Source organism: Lipotes vexillifer, unplaced genomic scaffold, assembly GCF_000442215.2.
Source record: "Lipotes vexillifer unplaced genomic scaffold, Lipotes_vexillifer_v1.1 scaffold239, whole genome shotgun sequence".
In the NCBI taxonomy this organism is placed as follows: Eukaryota; Metazoa; Chordata; class Mammalia; order Artiodactyla; family Lipotidae; genus Lipotes; species Lipotes vexillifer.
The window spans coordinates 1686733-1691355 of record NW_006769620.1 but is presented as its reverse complement, the minus strand read 5'-3'; the positions used below and the strand labels follow the sequence as shown (position 1 = coordinate 1691355).

At 39.3% G+C, this 4623-nt stretch overlaps 1 protein-coding gene across 1 annotated transcript in view; it reads right to left on the bottom strand.

Annotated features, from left to right (window-relative positions):
* Window positions 1-4623, bottom strand: part of MAGI1 (membrane associated guanylate kinase, WW and PDZ domain containing 1) — a 627906-nt gene that overhangs the window by 230408 nt on the left and 392875 nt on the right. The window lies entirely within an intron of this gene.

Below are 4623 nucleotides of genomic sequence, written 5' to 3'. Positions count from 1 at the left end.
GGGGCGACGGGTCGGGGAAGCCGGAGGGGGGTGGTGGGGAGGGGGGGTGTGATTCTCTTGGTAGGGATGCAACCCTGACTTCCCAAGAGGGAGGGGCAGCAGGCTTCCAAGCGCCTTCAGGTAGGACCCACTGCTGCCCTTCTGCCTCTTCGTCAGCTCTGGAGGGAATGTCAAAGATAAGAACTCTGATGTCTGAAATAATAGTTTTCCTTGGAGTTAAAGGTGGAAGGAGAATAGCATATTGATTTGTGAAATCTACTTTCAAGGAATAGCCACATCAAGAATTCAAGGTGGAAACTGGTTGAGAATCAAGCTGTTTCTTTAAGGCTTATCTCTGTGCCATTCAAATCCACTCTTTAAAACAATGTGTAAGAGCCTAGTGGTATCATCTCCACTCTGTTGCTGATGACGCATCCCTCCCCTATAGCCCCCACCCTCCCTAGCAAGAAAACTTTATTGAAAGCCCTCTGGCTCTAAAGACACACATTTCTTCTCTATTGTCAAATGGCCAGTCCTTAGAAACGTGAGCCACTCGTTGTAAGGCAGAGAATCCCGCAGACGGGCAAAGGAAGGAGGCGTCTGCTGCCTGCCTTTCCCCAACCCAGGTGTGACAGAGCCACGTGCAACCATCCTCGGAGAATTCCTGACTCAGTTCGGACAGGAGGAGATAACGGGGCAGGAGGAATGTTCTGAGGGGACGAATGACAAGAAAATAAGAAAAGTGAGGGAGGAAGCAAGGGACATGTCTCTTCCTGGCGGGAAGAGAGGACAAGGGCAATGAGGAACCCAGATTCAGCATGGGTAGAGGACCAGATTTCATGTGACGGTAAAGTGCGATGAGGGAGGAAAAGGTGAGAGGGCAGCAGAGCCATCCAGATCACAAGGTAACATAAATCGTTCCCTTGAATGCAGTATCGGCTGGGTTTTGCAGCAGATGAAAAAACAAAATGTATTCCTTCGATGTGTGCACGTCTGTCTTGCTGTCTGTTTCCCGCACAAACCAGGACGTGGAGGGATGGCATTTCTAAAACTCCTCATCCTCTGGTCACTTAGGATGGTCAAAAGACTCAACTCTGGAGTCAGACTCACTGGGTTCTAGTCCCGTCTCTCCACTTTCCTGCTGTGGGCATGGAGGTAACTTACTTGCTAGGTCTGCACCTGTTGCTCCATGTGTAAAAGGTACCAAAACTACCTACTTGCGAGGATAATATATACAAGTGCCTGACACAGTTCACCACACATAAAAGGTGCTTCTAAATGTCACCTATCATTGTTATTATGATGTCATCTCTATATAAAGAGTACTCACAAAATGAAAGCCCCCATCTTCTACTTCTGAGGACACCTACAAACTGGAACAGCTCCCAGGGCTTAGCAAAATGCACACACCAGCACCCTGGATGTCACTCGGCAGTCAGAAACAGTGAATGAGACACCTTGGAAGAAAAACATTTTCGTTTGCTTCATTCTTGTCTCACATCTACTTTTAGGAAGATGGAAAGGCCTTGAGAGCTGAATGCAAAGTATTAGCTTACATTTTTGGTTTGCGAGAAACAATAAAAACTTAAGGGGATAGTTTCTTTATCAACCATGTACATAATACATGTGAACATTTACATCATTTCCCCTCTCGATCATCATCAAAAATGAAGAAAGAAAAAGGAAAGCTGATTCCACATAAAACTCTCAAAAGCCTTTAGCTACAAACTAATGCTGAAAAATGGAATTTGTGTGTTATTAGTTTTCCACAAGAAAATGATTGTGCAGAACAAATTAAATTGCTCTTTTGCTAGGAATCTGCTTAGAGACTGCACCGATGGGAACAAAAATATAAAAGCCATTCTCTTTATGAAAGAAAGAAGGGAACTTTTATTCAATAAGTATTCAAGGATGTAGCTTTCCAATCTTCAATAAGGGGAGAAAAATAGCCCTAATTTGGTTTGGAAATGTGCCTAACAATAACAAATTATTTTCATCTAGAGCTCCAGAGACCAGGTTTCTCTATGTATAAGTGAGGCACAATGAAAAGATTCCATGAAAATCTACTTGGTTTTTAATCAGTGTAGATACTTGATCTCAAAAACTGAGACTCTCTGAGCTTGTGTGGTCTCCAGCCTAAGCCAGGAGAGATGCTTAACTGCATTTCTTCTGAATTTTCTTTTGTCACACACAAAAAATGAAAATCAATAAGGTCCTGGGCTAGCCTTCCTTCCTGGGTGTCTGACTTCTAAACCTTACGGTCGAGCTATGCAGTGTCTTGAGGGCACAGCTTAGAGTGGCAGCAAAATGCAGACACTTCTTTACAACACTATTTAACAAACAACTGAAAGAAAAGGGCCAAGAATTTCCTTGACTGACTGTGTTCAAAGCAATTACAGAAATGACTAGGAATCAGACCAATTAAATGTTGTGGAAAAGTGACCACTTGGGAGGCAACAGAACGTAGTAGTTTTCAGAGTGGCATTTGGCGCCACCCTAGCTGCGTTCAAAACCCACCCCTCCGGCTCTCTCTTGATGTGAATCATTGGCTAAGAGACTCCACCTTGCTACACCTCCACTTTCTCACCTGTAAAATTGGAAGAAAGAGTTCCTGCCTCATAGGATTGTTATGAAGACTAAGCGAGTAAATACTGGGCAACGTACTTACATGAGTGCCTGGCACAGAGAAAAGTACTCAGTAAGTGTTAGTTATTACTGTCACATCAATCATTTCTAACATTTAGGTGTGGATTTCCTCTAAAGGCTTGCTCTGCATATGTCTTCCCTTAAATACGTATTAGCACATACCAAGTACAGAGCACTGTTGGGTGTAAACGGAAGTATAATACATCTATAGGGTTGAAAAAGAAGACTTTATAGGTATTTTTAAATAGAAATGTCCTTTAGATAAAATTATATTCAATTTTATTATGTGACATAATACAGGCCACCTTCATGGAGTAAAATGCAATAAAAACAGAAATTAACAGAAAAAGAAGGAAAAATTATCAAGAAGAATAACAAAATCTGTGGGATAGACCTAGATTCCTACACAGAAGGGAATTATAGCCTTGAATGCATTTATTAGAGAACAGGAGAGACAGAAAATTAATGACTTATGCTTTCTATTCATGAAGCTATAAAAATAAAAATGAAATGAATTTTTTAAAACACAAAAGGAAATTCAACAAATTGTTGAATTGTCTGAGACAATTGGATATACACATACAAATGAATCAAGTTAGAAACCTACCTCATACCGTACATAAAAAGTAACTCAAAATGGATCACCGGCCCAAAAGTAACACCTAAAACTGTAGAAATCTTAGAAGAAAACATAGGAGTAAATTTGGGTTAGACAATGACACCAAGGCGCAAGCAACAGAAGGAAAAATAGGTACGTTATACTACATTAAAATCAAAAAGTTTAGTGCTGAAAACAATATTACCAATAAAGTGAAATGACAATCCACAGGATGGGAGAGAATATTTGTACATCACATACCTGATGAGGGACTTGCATCTAGACTATATAAAGAACCCCTACAACTCAACAACAAAAAGACAAATAACACAATTAAAAAAATGGGCACAGTATTTGGACAGACATTTCTCCGAAGACAATACACAGGTAGCCAATAAGCAAATGAGAAGTGTAACATCATTAGTCATTAGGGAAATGCCAATCAAACCCAAAATGAGATACCACTTCATACTCACTAGCATGGCTATCATTAAAAAGTATTGGTGAGGACCCAGAAACTCTACTCCTAGATCTATAGCCATGAGAAATGAAGACATATCTTTACACAAAAACTTGTACATGAATGTTGCTAGCAACATTATTCATAATAACCCCAAGTGGAAACAAACCAAATGTCCATCAACTAACAAATGAATTAATAAATGCGGTATATCCATACAACAGAATATTACTCAGCAATAAAAAGGAATGAAGTACTGATACATGCTGCAACATGGATGAACCTTGAAAACATTATGCTAAGTTAAAGAAACCAGACACAAAATGCTACATACTGTATGATATCATTGATATGAAATGTCCAGAACAGGCAAATTTATAGACAGAGAATAGATTAGTAGTTTCCTGAAGCTATGGGATTTGAGAGGAAATGGGGCATAACTGTTAATGAGTCTAGGATTCTTTTGGAGGGAGCTAAAAAACATCTAAAATTAGATTGTGGTGACAGCTGCACAATCTTGTGAATATACTAAAAAACACTGAATTTTTGAGAACGGTGTGAATTGTATACTGTGTGAATTAAATTTCCATAAAGTTGTTTTTAAAATGTAGAAGAAGGGAATACTGAAATTAAGGTAGAATTATAGACAGGTAACTGTAGGCAATAAAGAAAAAAACCAAGAGAAAAAGCTACTTTTATGACAGGACTAATCAAATTGAAAAGCCTTTGGCAAATATGACCCTGGGTTGGGGAGGGTGGGGAGAAATCACAAAATAAATCAACTTTAGAGCAAAAAAGGTGGCATTAAAAATATATGAGATTTCTTTTCATGTATAAGAGAATACCATGTACAGCTTTATACCAGTTAATTTCAAAGTCTAGTTAGAATAGATCATTGTTGAGGGCAATAAATTAATGGAACTACCTCAAGAAGCAGCAG